Raw genomic sequence first — 23,705 nt, forward strand, 5'->3', positions numbered from 1 at the left:
CCTTCAGCTACATCAGTGTTTAGAATCTCTTGCAGATAGGCAATGATGAACTATGCATGTGACACGGTGTCTATATCTCAATTACCAAATTTTCTGTTAGGGTCCACAGAGGGGCCAAAAACTGAATGAACATGGAAGAGACTACTGGATTTCATTGGGAACAGGTGGGTGGTCAGCATTTTGGAAAAATCAGGCAACATACATGGCTACTTAAATATGGGTTTAAGAGCTTAAATTCAGCCACCTATTCCTTGGGAAATATTAGGCATGGTGCCATTTAATTTCAAGTCAGTCATAAATCAGGGCAGCACAAAGAAGAGGGAACTAATTTCTGTGCTCAGAAGCTGGCAAAGAAGACAGAACTGTATACGACAACATACCCCTAGAGCAACTCAGCATGACACGACTGTTTCTCTTTCACTTCTTATAAGTTTTGCTTTTGTTGTTGTTGGTCACACAACAGTTCCATTAAAGTGAGCCTTTAAGGATGGGATATTCAAAAAGGACTTCAGGGGCTAGGGTGCCCAGCACTTCTCATTGACTAATTTCCCTTAGCCCCCTTTGAAAATTCCAGTTTTCAGGCACATACGATTTTCAAGTCAGCAGGTTGTTTTCCCTTTAATTAGGACCCTTGGTTTATTTTTAGATCTTTTAGAAATTGCTGTGTTTTCCTTGGAACATCTGTCTCTGCTGTGAAAAAATGGCAATATTGTTGCCTCACTCTACAGTCTGCTGTTGAAGAATAACACTAAAAGAAATTTTGGAGAGTTCTGTAATATGATTAATTGGCTTTAGTTTACATTACACACATATTTTCCTTTGACAGCTTTCCATTATAGTGCATGGTGCTGCTTAGGTAACATGCACCTTCTACGCATAAGAAGAGTTAAGAAGATGATGCTCTTGCTGATGTGTCCAAAGTTCTAGAATTGAAGTTGTGGCTTTATTTTGTAAAACCAGGTTTTTCCTTATACCATCTACACCTTTTTGCCTAATATTTGTTTGTGATACTTAGGCTAGTACTCTGATTGATGCATCTGTCCAGCTATTTATATCATGCCCATTATTATAGTATCCAAGTGTCCCTGATGTAATAAATAATGCTTTTACTCCTGCTGCTGCTTGCAGTCATCTAGGATTCACCAGGTACCTCCCCACTCCTAAAGGTTTACCACACTGCCCCTGCTACTGTCCCAGAGGTGGTGATGGTGACCTAGCACTATCCCCACTTTCAGTGCTGGTGGTTTTGATTTTAGTTCTCTTCTTCTTTACCAAACTCTACCTACATCCCTTTCCAACTCCCAAATGTAAAGAGATTTTGTAAAGTGTCTGCACAAATGCCTTGCATGCAAATTCTCATGTGACTATTTACATGCACATTCCTGACATCAACTCTTTCTGCAGACATTCTGGAGTTCATCTGAATCAAGGACTGTGAATCAGAAGGATTGTGAAAAAATTATTAAATAGTGCAGAATCTAGAGCACACTCCTGCATGACCCCACTTGATATGTCCTCCCAGTTTGATAGTGAACCATTGATAATATTCTTTGAAAACAGTCTTTCATCCAGCTGGGCGCCTACCTTATACTAATTTCATCTAGTTCACGTATGAGAGAGGCTGTTGACACAGTCCCACCTAAAGTACTAAGAACTGTAAAAACCACAAAGTGACTGCCCCCAAAATCTTGCACTCTGGTTATTTTAGGATTTTATACTGTAACCAGTTTACCATAGTATCTGAAGTGCAGAACCTCCAAGGTATTTAGGCATCTAATTCCCACTGGGAGTTACTCACCTAAATACCTTGGATGATCTGTGTTTGAGTGCCTCACACATCAGTCGGAATGGCAGGGTCCCTAGTGGTCTACATGGAGTCTCTGGCTCTTTTCCTTTCAATCAAAACAGAAGCATTTTAAAAGCCAGGGTTTTAATGAGGTGTGAACTCAATTCATTTCATATCTACCACAAGGAGATGGAGATTAGTTTTTGTGCGTGTTATATTGCCTTTTTCTATATATTGACTTGTTTATACTTGGATTAAACTCTCAAATGCTTTAGTTTATTTCAAGAGGATTAAGGAATAGCAAAATGCTATCTGCCTTATTTTCAGAGTGTTTTGCAGCTTTTTTGGGGGGGGGAGGGTATGTGCAGAAAAATGACATTTGTGTCATAACAGTATGAATAATGTTTTAGGAACAGAGATCCAGGAGGATATCAATAATTGACAAGTAAACACAACCCAGTAAGTCTCATCTTCATTGTGGCAGGTCTCAGTGGGGATCATTGTTGTCTCCTGAGAAACACTGCAAAAAAAGCTGAAATCAACTCATCTTAGCCTCTTGAAATTAAGTGACCCCATGGTATTAATTTAAGAAAATTAAAATATGAAGCTCAAGACTGTACTATTTCCTTTCTAGTTATTCACATTTTCTTCCTGTAATTGCTATTTGTCATTTGGAAGAAGCCCAGTGTCTAGAGTAAGAGTAGAAATTTAAAAGCATTTTGCTTTGTTTTTAAAAGCTGCAGAGTAAAGCATTTTGACCTTTTTGTGATTTGGGGACGGCTGTTATCAAGCAGAGCTGGGTGTGAAACTGTCCTTAAGGTTCACTGCTTTTCAAGCTCGCAGATCTTCCACAAACATTCAAGATTATGTACAAGATTTATCACACTTAGAAACAATATTGTCAAAGCTTGACAAGTATTTGTCACTCCCTGGCTTCAGGAGAAATTTTAGTGCAACGAAATTCCAAAACGTTTCCTTTAGATGGGCTGTTTTTTACCACATAATTGGAGTGAGATGGTATTTGTGTGTGATTGGCAGAGGCGACCATCCCAAAAGCTCCCCAAAATCCATTTACTCTTATTTTTCAGGCTTGGGTAGGAACAAGGAAAAGATTTATACACTCCCACAAAAGTGGCTGCCCTCCTCCCTAGTCCCCACCCTCCATCTCCAGGTCAGTGGCATTTGATAGTTCTATTTTGAGGCCATTTTTCGGGAACCCTTTTAAGGTTCTTCTGTCACTGAGCCATGTAGGAGCCCAGCCTCCTTTCCCTATTAGCCAGGGATAATCTCTTAATGTACAGGGCCTCCGCAAAGTTACCCACAGGCCCTGGGAGTTTTAAATAATCACAGACTCCACCCTCAAGAAAGCAAACGGGATTTAGGGTACACAGAGCAGCTGTATGGAACGTCACTGTGAAGATTCTGGACCTTCAGGCTATTAATTGTCTGCTGTGGCCAAACCATGCAGCTCTGGCCAGCTTTGCAACTTGTACCACGACAAAGCCAGAACACGGCCTATAGACAGTAACACAGAGGTCGTCAATAGGCAGACTATGGGCCAAAGCCGGATCACCAGATGCTTTGGATTGGACCCCAAAATCTTTTTTAATTATTATTTTCTCTGGAGTCTGAACCTTGACTATACCTTGATCAAGAAATCTGGACCTTGTAAATAAATAAATAAATAAAATTTGACTACCGCTGCAGTAATCTAATGCTTCTTAGGCTCAGGCCTGTATTTGTTGTGCACCCCAAGCTTCCAGACTTTTCCTGGAGAATAGTGCGTGCACAAGGATTCCAGAAGTGGGCCCTTTCTTGGATTCTCTTTTTTAAAGTACCTGCACACATACCTCCCTAGCATATATTATCATAAGCATACAGTAGACTTTCATAGCCACAGCATAAAAATCTTAAAAATGGAGACCATTACTTCATGATTTAGAGACTATTTGGCATTGTCTCCTTCTAGCATTCTTGACTTGGCTTCTCTTTTGCCCTTGTGCGCTCTCTGCTTTTAAATCCAAGCCAACAGCTGTGGCCACAAATTTGGCACGGAGTGTGCTGTGGACCCAGATGCCAAGCTCTTGAACAGATTTTTTTTTTCCAGGAACAGATTCAGGGTCTATGACTGCTGCCCCCTGACTGGTTCCTTGGCAGGTTTTCTGGCTAATTTGATTGTTGGCAGTGTGGCTGTGTTCCTGACTCTGTGGATAATATCAGAATTCCCCCTAAGGGTGACAAAGGTTGGCTTGATAGCATGTTTGAGTATCCTTTATCTCTGAGGAAGTGTGACCTGCAACATAGCAAAGATTAAGATTTTTCTAAGATCTAAGGTTTCATTAAAAAAAAAAAAAGAAACTATTTTCATGGTAGATAGTCCTGCATGCTGCTAGCACAGATGTCTGCATGCGTTCAGGGAGCCCCAGTGGTGCAGCTGATATCAGACTGACTATACTCCATGCCCAGTCCCAGACTGACTTATTGCCCCTCCTGCAAGATCCATGTCCTGTGGGACAGTGGTTCTCAATCTTTATGGGTTCAGGCCCCCTTTGTAAACACTGGTGTCATTTTGCAACCCAGAAACCCTCCAAGACTTCCCCCAGAGGGGCCCATAGAGTTGGGGAAGCTCAGAGATAAGATTCCAGATGCTCCAGCAAGATATGAACAGCTGGGGAATCTGCCCATCAGCAACTCAAAGGAAGGATGGTGAGCCAAGACATCCCCCCCAAATATACAGATCCCCCATTCCTGGGGGCAGAAGATAAGAGTTGGGGATAGATGTGGGGTCCTGGAGGTGAAGTGAGGAGAGTGAAGGATCTAGGGGTGTAGTGAGGAAAGAGTTGGGGGTTTGGTGGTGTCTGGAGAAGGAATTGGGGAAAAGAGGGTTGTAGTGCTGCAGTGTAGGGCTGAGGGAATGATATGGGGTAGATAGGTCTGAGGGATGGTCAGCAAACCGCCACCTCTCCACAAAACACACAGCCCCCACACATGGCCCATGGGGGAGGGGGGGCAGAGACTAAAGGAGCGGGGAAATTTGAGGTCCTGGAGGTGAAGTGGGCTGGGGGTATGGTGTTACCTGCCTATGGTGGCAGGGGTTCATTGGGAACCCAGTACTTAATTGAGAACATAACTGCTCCCTCCCAGCTTCCGTACTACAGGGCTGGTTGGGCTTGGCTCCCTGCTTCAGGAGTTGTGACGTGGCACATGGGGTGCAGCACCATTCACTCATATTTGACCCATGTGGCACCTAGTCATCATGATGTTGGGGTGGCTGGGCCAAACATGAGGGGACTGTGACCCCAGGTGCCAGATCACAATGTTCAGAGTGGGGAGCTGAGCCCAGCCATCCCCATGACCCTTTGACCCATTCTGATGACCCAATTTTGAGTCACAAGCTGTGGGTTGAGAAACACTCCCAGTGAATGTCCTGTAATGGAGTGTGCCAGCATCCACTGATTCTGAACACTGTTTTGAAATTCATGAAGGGATTGTTTAGTTTATGTTTTGTTTTGTCCCCATTTTGGAGAATACTGACATTAAGCAAGTAGTATGGAGAGCGTCAAGAGAAGTTCCCCTCTTTATACAGAGAGCTTGGTGTGAGAAAATCCCACTGGCTGGCATAACTTTGACAGAAACTCTACAATAGGAACTTCAGACAGTTTCTTCCCAGAACTCCTTCCAGAGGAGGGAATGATTTGACCCCAATATTAAAATTCACTCATTTGATAGCCAATGGGCCAATATACAATAGTAATTGGATCTGTAATCATAGTCCTGTGAAAAGTCTATTAGGCATATATTGTACCCATTATGCAGCTATATGACAGCAGTGTGAAAACTATCACAATAATGAAAATTGCTTTAACCCCTGCTCTCCCCCTCCCCCCAAAAAACCAAACCAGACCACCACATCAGTCCACTTCAGCCTTACAAAGTCAGGACCACATTTTTTTTTCAGATATGCATCCCCAGACCTCTTGGAGTTCCACACACAACAAACATGGCAATTTGCTCTTCTGTGTTTTATTCTGGTTACAACGAAAGCCAGGGAGCGCTAATCACCCAAAATCTTCCCAGTGTTCCCACCACCAAGGAGTGGCCAAACATATTCCATTCATCCAAAAGCCCAGAAAGCACCCATTTGTGCCATTGTTGCCTTGTGGCATTAGCAAGTCAGTTTTAACTGGATAAAGCAACAGCTAATTGTATCCATTAAAGAAGTAATGTTTATTTAAGCAACAGCACTGAAGCATAATCTAATCTAGGAGAAGGGAAAAAACAATAAAGGAACTTTTTTCATGTGACAATGAAACTAGCGTGCCACCCACGCATAACAGCAAGTAGTGGGATGTTATATTACATGGGACAATACTATCAATTGTTCTGGAAGCAGATCCACAGCTGGAAAACACCAACAACCAGGCCTTTGAGACAGAGAAATGTCAAGTGAGTAGAGCTCATGTTTGTCCCAGGGTATGAGACACACAAGGTGGGTGGAGTCAGATCTTTTTCAGGTCCCTTTCAGAAGCTGCCCAGTAAAGCAGCTCCGTGTAGCTTGAAAGCTTGTCTCTTTCACCAAGGTCCAATAAAAGATATTACCTCATCCACTTTGTCACTCCAAAAGAGAGTAGAGACAGTAGCAAGCAATCCAACCGAGTATTAGATGAGCCTGTAAAATTGTAATCCAAGTCAAAAGATGCAAAAATACCTGCTTAACACACCTCTAGCAAAGGGCTGTCTACTAGAAAAAGGAGCAAATCCTGAGACAGGCTATTACCCAATCAGACTTTCCCTTTCAAGAAATTACACGAGACTATTCTCACTACCATATGTATTGAAAATGTTACTTAAAAGGAAACAGAAAATGGACTTTCACTAGATAAGGATACTTCCTTATCTCACAGTGGTAAGGAGAGATTATATACATTCATGTTTCTAAAAGTGTTTTGAGATCTTTGGATGGAGACTGCTAAATAAGTGCCAGATATTACGAATATTAGTGTATTCTTGAACAGCTGTCAGTTGTTGACAAGATTTGTTTTTTTTAAGAGAAGTGATGGTAGCCAATTTCAAGAAATGGTCTGACATATTGGTGGACCAAGCATGAAGCATTCTCTCTACGGAGTCAAATCTGGCTGTGGATGTGCTGAACAGGTGGTTGGATGCAGCTGAAAGCCCACTGTAGTTACACAAGTAGAAGATGGAAATTAGACTAACTTTTGCAAGTAAAGGTTTCTGAGCAAAGATTCTGCACCTTCCCCAGCCTGAGAGTCTGATTTATGTTTACATTATCTGGGCACAGACTGGAGGAATACTCCAAAGGAGCCATTTTATCTTACACACAAGCAAAACTCATTTTAACACTCACATATGTTTTCCATTTATTCAGGCAGCATTCAAAGATGTGGACTGTAATGTACTGCATTTTTCTTTACGCAAAAGATTTCTCAGGGAAGAGTCTGAAAGTAGTTACACACTTTGCTGGAACTTGACTTGAATGCAATTGATACAACACATTTCAATTGAATCCATTTACACTCTGCTACAAAGTTTCACCTAATAGCCACCTAAGTTGTTAAAATCAGAGTGATATGTTTTTCAGAGCATTCTGCCAAAATTGTGCTTTCCGAGCGCCTGAGCTTTAGAGTAGAGAGTTTTTACATCCTTGTTGGAACTCCACAATAGTTTTAAAGTACCTTGGTCATACAAGACAACTCCAAACTATCTCCTTCATATTGTATGTTGGTTTAGAAAAATGCTTGACTGTGACTCTCTCGCCTGGAATTCTCACCTAGTTGCTGCAGCTGATTTAGAATATGCAGTAATTAAATTTGATCTAAGACTACATCCTACACAAGATAATGAGCACTTCCTTAGTGATGCTGAGTGCTTTTAACTTCTACTACCTTCAGCTGGGATTGAGGGCACTCAGCACTTTAAATCTTTAGTGAGCAACAATATAAAAATCCACTGTCTCGTGTACTGCATTAGCTACTATAGGGTCCACTGCATTGTCATCTGAAAAGTAAATAGGCAAGATCCTGAGGTCTTATGCAAGCAAAGCTCCTATTGACGTCACTGGACATTTTAGTTAAAGGATTGCTTTGAAACTTAATAATTTGCACCTTTAATTTGTCTTGTTACTTACATACAGTGGGTAAAATCCTGGCCTCATTGAAATCAGTGGCAAAACTATCATTGAATTCAATGGGGCCAGGATGTCACTGTCTTTCATCCTGCTATATCCCAAGGCATTTTATGAAGTACAGACCCAATCTCGCAGTCATGGTTCGAGTGAAACTTCCATGATTCACCTTAGTAGGAAAGATCAGGCACTATCCAGTCACTCAAGTGTACTGTAACTTGAATCAGCTTTGTCATGATCAGATAGTCACTGCCAGGAAGGGGAAGATAGACAGGAAGGATTCTTGACCATGGTTGGGCTTGGCAAGGATTCAGATTCTGACTGAGAACAGATTGTCCAACAGAGCCTCACAGAGGGGAGCAGCTGAAGCTACCCCGGTAATGGCTCCTGCTTATTTGTGGGGAGAGAAGTCTAGAGTAAGGAAGGGTTAGGTGAAAAGGAAAGAAGAGTGAAAGAAAGGGGGAATTAAAGAAGGTGAGTGTGCATTAAAGATAAGAAGGAATGCATGTAAAAAAGAGGGAGTGTGTGAAGTGAGAGCAATAAAACAAATAACTTGCTTAGCTTAGCTGTAATAGCAACATACCTATTTTGGGCATGGAGATGCAGTTTCCCATTTTCCAGCTGCTGGTCCACAGTATTCCCCATTGTAGGAGGGTGATTGATTAGTCCTCTAGACAGGTCTCTGAATTTTCCCCTTGAGGGAACAGAGTCCACATAAGATTTCTGGAATTTTCATTTCAGTTCAAAACTTCTACCTAGTATTTTTACTTGGTCAATGACCTCTTCCCAATATGCCTTCCCTCCACCCAAAGCGGTCTACCTTTTCTCCTCTCTGTGGTGTAATAGCACATCTCCAGTCTTCTAACCTTTTACCCTCATTTCCAAGGGTTTTTGTCCTTTCTCTGTGGCATTGCTGGGCAGCCCTCCTTTTCCAGCCCCAAAGACTCGGTTTTGTTATAAGCAGCTGTCTGCCATCATACCCCACTTCATTTTTCCCAGAGATACTTCCTTACATCCCCAATCTCTTAGAGCTTCTTAACTGGTTCCCCAGTACACAAATCCCTCCCAGGGTCCTTCTGTGTGTTTAAGCCTTCTCTATAACAGCTCTTCCTCCCCAATAGCTGCCCACCCCACCTAGCCTCCTCCACAGTTTCACTACTGAGAGCTCAGTCATTTCTCATTTCCCCCCCGATTGCAGGTTGGGAATTAGTCTGAACCAGCTACTTCAACAAGTGCCGCCTTACATCTCATGCACCTGCAAATCTCCCAATAAAGAGGATGCAGGTTTAACTTATATACAATCATCCTCTCACATGACTGATATTGGATCCACATTCTACAGCAGGGCTTAGTCCCAGCTTGGTCATTTGATCCTTCTGGTGAACTACAAATCACAGTCTGCCTGTTCTTCAATGACCAAACCTTGGTAGAGCGCTGGCTAGACTAGAGAGATAATGAACAAATTGATTTTTTGGATTCACTGGCAGTTATGAAAAAAAAATCAGGAAAAAATGGTCATACTGAAAATAAAATTTTTCAAAGGTTTCAGCAAAATATCTAAAACATTGCATTTTTGGTCAAATGAACAACGCAAAACAGTATATTTTGTTTTTGTCACCATTTTAATGTTTTTCATATTTTAAAAAAAAATCAAGCTTTAAGGAAATTTCAAAAAGTTGCTTCGAAAAAGGTCAAAATGAAATGTTTTTATTTTTAGATTTTGAGTCCCCCCCCCAAAAAACAAACCATTTGATAAAATCAGCATGAGTTCACAAAATGTTTGTGTGACCAAATCTTTATTTTTCACTGAAAAAACGTTTTGATCAAAAATGTTCACCTAGCTCTAGACTGAATACGAGCCACAGCTACCCTTAAAGAGGACAGACTGCCCTGTAACTTTAGCCTGCCCACAATAATAGCAAAAATAAATAAGAAAATAGAAAGGGAGAGATGGGACACACATGCACATACATGCTCCAAAAGAAGGGGGAAAGAATCCAGCAACCTCCTGGCATGGAGAGAAAATGTAGTGCACTCTTTAGATCTTCTCTTGTGTTAGGACGGTCTTTGAAGGCATTCAGATGTTACCATGATGGGTACCTGAAAAATACCTAGCAAAAGAGAGAAAAAGTATGAAATCAGAAAAAGAGTGATTGAGAGAGGGTGAAAGTGAAATTAGGGAGAACAAGTGGAAGGGGAGAGAGATTGCGAAATCAGAGAAGAGCAGACTGTGAAAGGAAAGAGCGAGATTTCATTCTAGTCTCCATGGCCCCCTCACTCAGTTATGACCAAGAGAAAAAATGGAGAGAGAAAGAGGGGGAGTCAGTGTGAGAGCATGAAAGGAGTGAGGGGGTGGTTATTGGCAGTGGGAAGACAGAGACAGAAAGCTTGGGTGAGGTTTCAGATCATGGTACTGTGCAACATTCTCTTCAGGGACTAGAACTCCCTATATGGGACAGGCAGACCCTCAGCCTTACTGCTGGCCTCACCTGCTTGTTATCCATCTCTGTCTAGGCCACCACACCACATTCAGATGTATACTACTTGCATGAATCCATATTCAAGTACAATAATGTTAAACAAAAGTTAACAAGCTGGTAAAAAGGATGAGGAGAGGGAAACTACAGTAGATGTCAGAAGCTGGAGATAAAATCAACTGTGCACCGGGTATGAGGTGAATTGGTGAAAGAGGACTGGGTGGAACTGGGGGCAATAGTACATCTTCTCCTGGTGCCCAGAATTCTTGACTGCAGTCTCCCTGATCAGCAATTTATTTAAGCATGATCCAATAGTACTGACTGTACATACTCTGAATTAAGCATATTTGTACAAAACTTCACTGAGTTATGTGACAATGGTAATTTCATCATTACTTCAAAACAGAGGATTGTTCAGCTGCAGATAGGCAACATATGAGGGAAGAGTCTATTACAAGGATAACGTACAGAACACATATAGTATGCCCTGCTTCATAGACCTAAATTGTGATTTCTCCTTGAGAACTGGAAAAAACAAAAAAACAAAAAAACAAACCTCTCTCCATGCAGTTGGTTAATCCTGATTTTCAATCATTTGCCCTAGTATTTTGGTGTGCTGACATATTTGTTTTTGTTTTTAAATGATACCTCTCTGCAGATTGTTCCCTTTTGTGACTTTCGAAGTTTAAAAGTTGCCTTTGCATGTTAAATCCTACACTAGAGAAATATATTTCTTAACTAGCTTGTTCTCCCCACTCAAAACATACAACATTCTGATCCCATTCAGTCCAATCCTAAAGTTCTTACTCAGCCACAAATCCTTTGGCCCCTGGGAAAAAGATTTTAGGGCTTGGCCCATGGAGTTTGATCATGCTTCCCTTCAAGTCAATGTAAAAACTCCTAATCACTGGAATGGTGCAGGATCAAGCCTATGGTGAAAACATGCTGTGAAACACTGTCCAGAGGGAACTCTAGAAGATAGGGACAAACAGATCATCATGAACAAAATTATCATGTAAAGAGAAACAAAAAGGAGAACTGCAACAGTATATATTATACACAAGGCATCACTGAAACTTGGATAAGAGTAGGAAGGAAATAGACTTTGTTACAAAGGACAAAGCATTTGTGACATCCTTCATAACCCAGTATAAAATTTTCCACCTGAGAGCCCTGAAAAGAACTATGCAGAATACCTTATGGGAATTCTGATGCTGAGTGTATTAGAAAAATCAAGGCAGAATTCCATGCAAGAATAAACCACCACATGGCAGTCATTGCAGAAGCCCCGTCAGCTCCCAGCTAGGGAACATGCCTTATATCCACAGGTTATAGAATAAACACAGATGTGGCAAAATGAGTCACCAGAGGAAAACAAAAATTTAAATTGGAAGCTTTGTGCATGTGCATGACAAGAAATACATTGAGCAAAACTAATTTTATGTGTGCGGCAGAATGGCTGTCTTGAATGTTGAAAATGAAGAAGAGAATACAGTAAGAAGCAGGAAAGTGCCACATAACTTCAGACTCTGAAAAATACCAACATAAAGAGGAATGTATAACCCAAAACTGTGTTTATAAAAGAAAAAATAATAATTAAAAACATTAAGGAAAAACAATAGAAACAATGCAGTACTACCAAAAACAGTGTGAGAGAAAAACAGTGTACATATCAAATCATAATCTAGAATTTATTGTGCTTGCTTATACTGATACTAGTAAAAGGAATACAGCAATAAAACAGGCTATGATTGATGAAAATGTATCTTCTCACACCAATAAATTTTACTGTGGATGCCCAATATCACCTAAGAACATCCTGATATATACTCAAAGGAAACTAATATCTAAACTGCACAGCACTGCCTGGAACATGCAGTGTGAAAGCAATGAGCAAATCCTAATCATATCCCTTCTGAACCGAGAATTAGGAAAAGTAAATAATTTCATAAAGTCTTGAGTAGGAGTATGTCTTAGATGAATGTGGTCTGGAATATCACATTCTTTGCACAGAAGATCTTAGCCCAGTACTTCCTACCAAGAGAAATTATGATGTTTCTGATAATCTGAGATCACTTCCACTGTAAAATAAACTGGATTTATAACATCTTTGGAAATTAAGAAATTAACTAACAGCATACAGAAGTACTTGTTTTATATCCTTATGATTTCATACCACTTCATCTCTTCATAAAAGCCTTTCTAGCAAACAGATTCTGAATAGTATATAGGCTGTTTGTCCGCTATTCTGAGCGAACTTACTCTAGAAATCTGATCCGTAGTGAAGTCTGTTGTCTAGTGGCTAAACCAAAGAAATGGTAGTCAGCAGTCATCCTTAGGTTCTTTTCCTGCCTTGTTCCTGACTTGCTGTGTGATCTTGGCACATCATTCAACCTTTTTGTGCCAGAGCTCCCCCATACGTAAAATGTGGGAAATGATATCTGTCTACCTCACAGAGCTGATGTGAGGCTGAATTAATGTTTGTAAAGTGCTTTCAGATACTCCAACAGAAGATGATGTATAAGGAAAATGATAAAGGCCAAATTTTCCAAAAACACACTTGTGTGTATGTGTAAGTGGGTGTGTAGGTTGGACATGTCACATGTCCAAATGCCTTTAAGTGTTTTAACCACAACTTGTATGCAGAAAAAAAACCTCTTATTTGTGAAGTCACTGCAACTGCACTAGGCATTTCTCACATAGAAATAGCCAGGAAGGGCTTGGTATTGTAACTCTTGATAGAGTTGCTAGGCAATACAGTTTTTATAGTCCAGATGGGGCCCTATCCTGCATGGGAGTATCCCTCGTCATTAGAGGGAAGGGGTGGCAGCATCTCCTCCCCAACTGCCTCCCCAGAACTCCTTTGCTACTGTAGCAGCTCAGAAGCTTCCTTACTGGCCCGCTCATGTATCACAAGGAAGAAAAGAGAGAAGTTCTGGTTTCTTCGTTGCCTGTTTCCTGGCTGGGCGATGGAAACACAAAAAAAGCAGGATAGGAGCTCAGCTGCCTCTGCCTTAACATAGGGAGTGGCTAGTAAAATATGGCTCCCTTTCTCAAAATGGGGACCCAGAGCAGCCAAGGAGAACAGAAGGAGCTGAGAACCAATAGCCACAGTTCAATGATTCCCTGCATCAGCCAAGATCAGAGCTGTCCTTGGGCTGTTGTAACTTGTGCTAGTTGGCTGTGGTCACCAGGAACCCTTAAGCTCACCACAGTCCAGCCCTCCCTCTCCCAGCCTGACGAACGAGACATAAGAACCAGCTACTCCAGTTGTACACCCACTGGCTACTTCCACACATTGGGAACATCCCCACTGAGGATTTCTGGGTAGCTTTTGCTCCTGTTGCAGTGTTAAGGGAATAGAACAGGCCAAATAATCTACCTCTATCTATCTGTTATGGTCCCTTGACCTTTCTAGACGTTTGGCACTGAGGCTGAAAACTGCGGACACTGCTGGGACCCATCCAGCCACACCAATAAACAGGCTAAACCGAAAGACAAATATTATTTACAGAGATGTTCTGGTACTCCTGATTATCACTTATACCAAAAACTATGGAGAACATATCACAGTATGTTATTGTTGCAAGATGTGTAACAGCTGGCAATCTGCATTTGTTGGGTATTAAATATTACTGAAAAATGCTAAAGAACAAAAATTGTAGTCTTTGTAGACGCAATCCTGTAAAATGCCGTGCACTGATTCCCACTCTCTTCACTGGGAGCTAAACAAATTCAGCATTTCACAGGAGCACGTATCTCAGATTAGTTTGGTTTTTTTAAACCTGGTGTTTAATTCTGAAAGTTCTGGATCTATAATAAACCCAGCTGGTTACTTATGTGCTAACTATGTTTGAAAACACATTAGAGGTTAAAATCTAATTTTCTAATTTTAATAGTATGTGCAAATGATTTTGCTGCTGCCAAAAAGATATAGTGGGCCATAACATGCAGCAACCTTCTCGCTCTTTGTTTTCTCAATGCACGTGTGTATTAGATTGGATAAGTGTGTCCTGCTATCTAATCGCAGCAACGAGTTTTCTGAAATGTATGCTCATACAAATACTGTAGATAAAAATACATGGCATGAATTTCAGAAAGGATTACATAATATTTCACTTTGTTTCATATTTATCAGTTACATTGCCAAATGAGCATTATACTGTACCAGAACACAGATTAAGAAGCATTAATCACTCTCAGTCAGATTCGGACACTTTACTCTCATTCAGTAATAACTTAACTCCATGAGTAGTCCTAGCGACTAGGTGTGGAGTAAGATGTTACTGAATTGGAGTAAGAGCATCATAAGTAAGATTTGACCCTCTGTGAGTAATTTTTCTTTCTTTGTTGTGGTGCAGTTATTCTGTGGTCTGCCTGCCTGTATTGTATTCTTCTGGCTATGTAAGGTAATTATAATTTTTGGTTTAATGAACATACGTTTGTCTTTTTATCGTTATGCATACAATTTAAGCAACAGTAAAATGCAGAGAAGACAGATATTTTTGAAGTTACTGCTGCTGTTATTCTTGATCTTTTTAAAGATATGGATGAAACAGACGTTTCCACTCTGGAATAATATTACAGATCTTCTGAAAGGCCTATTATGAAAAGTTGGAAGAAAGCTGCTCTCCATTTTTGTGCTTGAAGAACATGGGTTCTTGGGTTATGAACTCAAAAAAAGATGGATTTGACAGATCTTGCATTCTGCTGTAGAACAACCTCAGTTTATAAATTCTCTGTTTCTCTCTCTCACACACACACACACACACACACCCCTTTCACTAAATCACTAGTCTGTAGTTTGGAGAGAGGCCATTTTGAACTTGAAATTAAATTATGGTGTAATACAAAGGTAATCACTCTGTTCCTTTTGGTGGGGAAGACGGGCACATGGCAAACTGGGACTGGAATTACAAACTAGTGACAAGAGAACTCAACCTTCATAGGATCATGCTTTAACAAGGGAAGCAAACATTTTGCTAGGATTCATGTGATCACAGTTTTTCAAATGGTAGCATTGCCAGTATTTCAGGACATGTGGATTTTTGTTTCTTTAGTTCCGTAAAGAAACATCACAGCACAACTCATGATGGCTCCTCAACTGTGAATATATATATAATATAGCCTAGGCCGCCCTCATCGTCCGATAATAGCCTTTACTCATGGGAGTAGTTTAACTGAAGTGCTACTCTGTTTGATAAAGGACTTCACAATCAAGGTTCACAAGCGTAGGCAAGAACAATGAGTTTGGGAGTGGTAATGGTGCATGGAGGGAAAGGCTTGTAAGAGGAGAAATAGGGCAAGACAGAGAGAGAAGGTGAGATGGGTCTGTTGGTGAATGAGCAGGAGGGTCTTAGCGGAGAGACACTTTAACAGAACAGCAGTATCCCTTAATACAATCACAGATCTAGTATCATTGAAGTATGTTGCTTTTTCATAATCAGAGCACTCACACCATACTCACAGCTCCAGAAGCAGCTCTAGCAATTTCAACAGCGTTACTCAGAGTGGAGATACAATGCAGCATGAGTAAAGGAGATAGAATTTGGCCCTGAGGAAGAGACAAGACATAAGAGAGCAAAACTGTGAAAGAAGGTCTGAAAAGAAAGCAAAGCAAAAAAGTTGGGCTAGAACTCTCTCTAGATTAGTTGAATTTTAAAATATATGGTTTTTTTAAAATGTTCAAAAATTTCTAGTGAAATTTCAAGCTCAGAAGCAAAAGGCAAAGCTCACATACATGCCAGTTTCAGAAGACAACATGAGAATAGATAAATGAGAGTTAATTCCCTTCTGACTGGGTGGTGAATGCAGTTCCAAAGCTGTTCTGAAGACAGCATTGCAAGTGCAAATGTAACAGTTAAAAAAATAAGGAGCTGATGGCATACAAAAACTTCCACTTGAAAACATAGGACTGGTCTACACGGGGAATTTACATATAGTCAACATCAACATGCCTGAGAAATATAGATATGTTGACCTAACTCCTGGTGTAGACAGAATAATTCTTCCATTAACCTAACTATCACTTCTTAGGGAGATGGATTACCTATGCCAGTGGGAGAACTCCTTCCATTGGCATAGGTAGCGTCAACACAGAAGCGCTACAGCGCTGCCACTGTAGTGGTGTAAATATAGACATAACCCTAGTGAGTTTCTCAGTACAGTATGACATTAAAGAAGTCAAAAAAGAGGAATTATTGAGGGTGGCTCTAGGAGATATAACTAGAAGTAATGGGATGCAATTCAGGTGGAAAATTTGGCTGTATATCAGAAAATACCCCAACAGTGACACCCCATTTGACTGTGGAATGGGCTATGGATAGAAGCAGTGAGAGCCCCATCATCTGAGTTTTTTTAAAAAGAGGAAGTAGGCAAAGGGAAAGAGAACATACTGTAGGGAACAAGAAGTGGAATGGACAAGATGACCTGATGGGCTAAATTATTCTCTCATTAACACAGATAGTAAACACTAAGGGCTAACGCTTGATCACCTGTGTGTGAATAAGGGTAACAGCCACTCACATGAAAAGTCCTTTGACTTCAGCGGGACTACCTATGCGAGCACTTTTTTGGCAGGGGAAGTGGGAAGAAACTTCTTTGCCCAGAAAGGGAAAAAATTGCTTTGGCCATAGGGTCCAATCATTAAGTTGCCCTACCAGACTGGGGAAAGTTGTCTTTAGAAAAGAAAAATTGAGCCAACTGCCCCTCATGCTTAGGAGGCTCTCCTTGTAAACACCCACAAAGCTACTTTGTTATCCTTCTTCAAAACCCTCCCTAAACTCTTCTTTCTCATGATACCTACAAAAAACTTGACAACGGAGTAGTTGCTGATGTGTTGAGGCCATAGCCTATCATGTTGACCAATGCTGTCTTATTGTTTCCTTGTACTTCTCCCCCCACCCCCCGCATGTATCTGTATCCATCATTGGCTTATACTTAGATTGTAAGCTCTTTGAAGCTGGGACCATCTTTTTGTTCTGTATTTGTACAGCACTAGCACAGTGAGATCCTGGTCCATGACTCGGGCTCCCAGGCACTCCACTAACACAAATAATAAATAGTAAGTAGTAAGAGGAGCCATGGAGAGGAAAGTTTCACTCCAGTACAGCCATCTTATGCGAGCAGAAATTAATTCAGAGACATGCCCCTTCCATTTTCACTTTGTTAGTAATTAGGATGGGAGAACCTTACAGTATTCCACATGTTATCAGTCTTCAAGACAGACAAAATAGATGAAGTGTTCCACCATTTTAAAATATTTTCTAATTCAGGTCATAGATACATGAATGCTCAGCTCCCTTCAAATGCAAGTAGATACATGAAACCTAGAAATATTCCCTTTCTATGGAATAATCAACGTTCCGGTTAGAAAACACATACTGGACCCAATTCAACTTGATTAAAACAAAGTGTAAATCCTAATCTATTGAGCTACTAGCCATACTCTTGCTTTATAAAGGAACAACACAGTAGAGTTTAGGCACTAGAACTGAAGGTAAAAAACACAAGGACAACTCTTCAGCTTTTGCAAATTGGTATCAATGGAGCTGTGAAGATTCACACCAGCTGGGGATCTGCCCTGAGTGTGGGAGCAGCGTATTACAGTTGGTAACTTGAGATAGATGAACTGTTGAAAGGAGATGACTGCAGGGAAGAGAAACAACCTCTTACTAGTGTTCTGTACCAATCTAACCTCAGAGTTGAAAACCTCACTGTACTTTAAAATGAGGACTAATGCAAAAGCTGCCCAGAAGGTTTTAAATAGCTTGAAAATCTGGCTGTGATGAATGTCAGTGGGAGGACAAAAATATGCCAGAAGGGGTATAGCAAAACCAGAACCAAAGCAGCTTTCAAGATCAATCAGAAGCTGAAACTGTTTCAGAGCCTATGCCAAAAATAATGCCCGTTCAAGTACATGTTACTCAACAGCCATTTTAATGAACCTGCTTAGAAGTGACAGAACGGAGATGGTATTGGCATGGAACAACATTGAGAAATCTGAAGCTGTCTGCTTATAGTCCAAGCATTTATTACGAAGTTCAGCCATAGATAAAACAGGACAAGCAACTGAAGATTAATTAAGTTTTACACCACGGTGGAACAAATCTCTTACTAAAATGAATGTGGAATAAACAGGCTATTTACAAAACAAAAGAAAACAATACCATGCAAGATATATTGACAGTCTTCCTGTGTTCAAGACACAGTAAAAGCTATAATCAAGCCCTACTGTACCTCAAAGAATTCTGATTTGATATTTGTGTATCTTTTTCTTCTTCCTGCCCTCACCCTTCCTTATCTGTTTTCCATTTTCAACATAGCATTTGGGATCAGTGCACAGTGACAGCGTTCCACGCAGTTCTGGATAGCTGTGCTATGCCAAAGCCAGCTATAATTTTATAGCCAATGAACCTACTCAACAGTACTAAGACATTCACCACTTCAGTCTTTTCTGCTTCCTACACAGGAGCCCTTCTTGCCATTCTGAACACCACACAGCAGGGCCAGAATTCAAAGTTACACTCTATTAGAAATCTTTTGCACAACTTGGAATAGTAACATGGGTATTTCTAAACAAAGGGCTAGGGAAAGGAAGTTCACCTGCTAATATACAAGTGGAATCAATTTTGTGTGTTGGTACTCTTATACCCACACTGCATAATGATCCTGAAAAGTACTGAACAGCCTCAACTCTCACTGCCCCTCACGGGATCAAGCAGAGACTGCTGAGAATGGGCATGCTGCCACTAAACCAATGGAAGGTTTAAGAGAGATCGGTGTATAACAGCCTGTCCACACTAGCAATGGTGCGTACACTTGCATAGTCCTCTGGCTAGTGCTTTAACTAGCATGTCATTTTACACTGCTCAGAATGGCTTCTCTGTGCTAGTCGTGCAAGGATACAAGCAATGGCATTTGCAATTGATCTGTGCCAGTGGGAACAACAATGGGGGAATGTCCATTATAAACAAAGACATAAAATGCTGGTTTGTTAATCTGGTGTTAACCTTTTGCTGAAAGGCCTAACTTTTGCCAGAGGACATTGGAGAGTTTTTCCTTGTTTTCTTTGTTTACTAATGTGCATTTTATTAGATTAATGGAGATGTACCCTGAGATGTATAACGAAACAAGCTCTCAAATATCAATAAGTAAGCAATGAGAAAGAACTATGGCTGATTTTCTCAGTCCTACTCCATGGAAGTCCACAGGACTTTTGCCACTTCTTTCAGTGGGTCACAGAGGAATCCATGTCAGAAGAACGACTAGGACTCAAAGTTCCCAGCTTCAAAAGCTTGTTCTCGGGCCACTGAGCCAGGCACTTCTCATGGTAGAGTGTTAGGGCCCTAGAGATTGCAATAGATATAGTCTTTTAAAAAAAGATTCAGAGTTAAATAATTAGGCTTTCTTGCTGCTGGTTATTTAAGTGACATTGCCGGTTTTAGGCTCCCAATTTAAGTATTACCTGATTCAAATGAAAAACTGAAAATATTTCTATTTTGTTCGTTTAATCATTCCCTTGGAGTACAGGACAGATCAATAACAGCATTGTGCAGAAGCATGAGAATGAGGAATTGAAGTTAGATGGTTTGGTTGCATTGTCCAATCTGATTTTTATGTTTACTTTTTGTCCTTAAACTTTTTTTTTTTAAAGAAAAAAAGTAAATTAATGTCTTAATGTTCTTTTACTTTCAGTAATCAAAGGTAATATTAACACACCATTTTTCATATGATTTATTTTGGCGGCATACCTTTCAACTTACATCTATATTTGAATCTGGACTAGCTGGAGGTAACCTCCAAGCCTGTTCTTGAACAATAAGAAATAATAATTGATCGGTGAGGTGATTCAAGCCCTGATAAACACAGAAGGGATGAATGCATTTGGAATAGGTGTTCAGTGACTCAGCCAAACGTAACATGTTTGGTCAGAATGCAAGAATCTGCTCAGTTAGTTTTATGTATTAAGAATACATAACAATAAATATAGGGAGATGCTCGTCATGGGAGACTTTTACACTCTTGACTGTATGAGCCAGGCACAAGTGTCACGTCTCAGGACCAATTACAAAATAGGAAGTGGAGGATCAAGTGTAGTCTGTTAATGTAAGCAGCACAAAGAAGAAAACATCAGGAAAATATTTTTTGTGGAAAGAGCAGACACGCCGCTAGAAAAGGGTTAACCCAGACTAGTTATTATAATGCCCAAACTCAAGTAGAACCAAGACTTTTTCAAGGTTTATAGAGATTGATCAACTTTTTTCTCTCAATAAAATTGACACTTGCTTCTGCACAGCTTGATTTCTACTGGATCTCTCCTTCAATCCTGAGGACAAAGGAGATAGCAACAGTCCAGATTGCAGGAGCAATTTAGGGTCTGATTTCTATGTATTAGACATTCACAGAAGTTCACATAAGCTTCTGGGACTTTTAGATGCTAATCTAAACCAAACCAAGGAACTTATTTATGCTTATTCTTCAATACCTCATTATTTCTCATTAAATAATTGATCTGCAGCATTTCTACACTTGTGAGAGGAGATATGGATCTAATCTATGAAATTCAGGTCCTAACTTCCCCAGAGTTCATGGTTGTTTGGATATTGGCACATCCTGTTATAGAGTTAGAAGCCAATCTCTCAGGTCGGATTCCAAAGTGGGACGTGTCCCGATTTGGGGTTTTGATTTGGTCCATTACAATCATACAGGTGGGAGATAGAGAACAGTAGTGGCTCAGGAGGAATAGGACAGAAATCTGTGGCACTTCTGTACCATGCCAACTGCTTTCGGGTCATTTTCTCTGCTAAGCTCTCTCTCCCTTTTAATTGAAAACTAGCCTAATATGTTACAGTTTGCAAAGTTTGATTGCTACGAAAAGTCAAATCACAGTCCATAAAAGAAAGCTGGTTTTCCACCTATTGAGGGGCAAAACCTTGGAAGTTTCTGGCCAGCAGTTACGGGTACAAAAGTTGTCAATGTTCCTGCTGTCTAATTCCTACGGAAAAATAAACAAGTATTGGTTTAAAAATCAGCTGATGATCACTTGCCTGTTTCTGTTTAACTTGACATCAATAGGTCTTCCTTTGCATGCATAAACATGTTTCTGCCATGATGAGCAATAATAGATAACGTCCAGCAAAGCAGGTCTTCCATTTCTTCATGTTTTCTTGTTGAGGTCTTAGACTGGAAACAAAAGGCATACATTTTAACGGTGAATTTAACCATTGGGGCAATTTACCAAGGGTCATAGTGGATTCTTCATCACTGAGCATTTTAAAATCAACTTTGGATGTTTTTGTAAAAGACATGTTCTAGGAATTAGTATGGGGAAGTTCTAGGGCCTGTTTCACAGGAGGTCAGACTAAATGATCACAGTGGTTTTTTCTAGCCTTGGAATCTATGACTGTGTTATGGAAAGAGTGAGCCAGTATTTTTAATGAAATTGTACTTAGAATAGGCAATAGGCAGGGAACTGTATTAATTTTCAGTATTTCAATTATCTTTGCCATACATTTCAGTCTCTGCAGGATTGGACTACAAATCTGTCATGGTCTCATTCAATGTTTCTGATCTTGGGCGGGTAGAATAACAAAGCCAAAAGCCTCACTAGAGGCTACATTGTCTGGCTTAATACCTAAGGAGCTTGTAATAATACAATGACAGTTTTAAGCTGCAATTTATCAATACAAAAATCTAAGGAAAGGTCAACCATAAAAATGAATGTTCATTGTACCTACTGTAGAAATGGAAAATGAAACAAAGAGGAATTTGAAGAACAAATTTAACAGACAAATGTGATAAGGGTGACTTACCTGGCTACATTCAATGCGGAAATACAAGACATAATACAAGCTCTTCCAGAGTAAATCTTTAAAGGAAGGTTCGGGAGACACACTTTTCAGGTTTATTATATTTCAAAAAAAGGATATCCTCGGGATCATCTAAAGGAAGTCTCAGTTTGGGACTATGTTCCACTGTTTGGACTTGCACTAATCACAGCAGAAAATAAAGTATATTCAGCATTTTTAAAACTTAAATGCCTAAAGTTAGGTACCTAAACAGGGTGTTGATTCTGACTCTCTTGAGAGTCAGAGTCAAGCACACCCATTCCATCATGTGATCAGACCCTATACTGAAACAACAATCCACAGCTCAGCATCTCAGAGCCCAGGTCAATTGACTCAGCTTAAAATTGTGGCATAGATATTCCGTCTTAGGCTGGAACCCAGTCTTAGCCCAAACTCAAACATCTACACTGCACTTTTTAGCCCCGTATCCCAAATCCCCCCAGCCTGAGTCAGTTGATCCAGATCAGCAGTAGGTCTTGTATTGCAGTGTAAACATACCCCAAGTGGCCTGATTTTTCAAAGTGCTGGATATATGCAACTCTCATAAATGACAATAGGACCTGATGCAGGCTCAGCATCTGAGAAAATCACTGCACTGATGTATTGCCTATATATGGCTTTAGGTCCCAGCTGGGGGCACTCAAGTTGGAACATTTCAGCTTAATCATTAAAAAGATTTTAAGGGGAGCTGTTCAGAAAGTTAAAAAAAAAATCATTCTTATCACAGGATTGAAAAATTCTGCTACATTTTCTATGGAAGTTTCCTCTTCATTTGTCAGCCATCCCTAAACATTGTTAATATCATTGATAAAATAAATGTTGGCTAGATATGTTTAACATAGGTGAAGAGTTTTTAATGTTTCTTTTGGTACAGTGAAGGACTTATGCCAATCAACAAAAAGAATAGCAGGATATTCTTAACGGTAAATCAAACTTCCTTTCTGGAATGTTTTCCCATGCCACTGTATGAATATATTGCTGGATTTTCAGAACCGCTAACTACTCACTGAACCCACTAATGGTAAAAGAGAACTGCAGGTGCTTAGTGCCTTTGAAAATCAGCTTAGTAACGTTTTTGTCCCCTAACTACAGCTGCAGAAAAATCATGGGGGTGAAAAATCTTGTGAAGTCAAATTCTCTATCATCCTGGCTGCATGAAGGATCTGCACTTTATGATTAGAAGGGAAATGGTTTGAATATCAGACACGAGAACAAGTCAGTTCTGAGGACATGAGTTCCTCCCACTTCGTGTTTGTTGAGTTCTCATTCAATGGTTGGTAAACTAGTACAAAGAAAAAAGCACTTGAGAGAGTAGTTTGTAATAACGTAATTGCTGTGGACCCTCTGCTCATTCATTAAGGCCAAACAAACAGTGTAGGTTTGCTATGATAGGATCAGCTCTCAAATGCTGAAGTTGGATGTAAGCGATGCACAGACCCTGTGCTGAC

The sequence above is a fragment of the Trachemys scripta genome, chromosome 5, assembly GCF_013100865.1.
Source record: "Trachemys scripta elegans isolate TJP31775 chromosome 5, CAS_Tse_1.0, whole genome shotgun sequence".
NCBI lineage: Eukaryota > Metazoa > Chordata > Testudines > Emydidae > Trachemys > Trachemys scripta.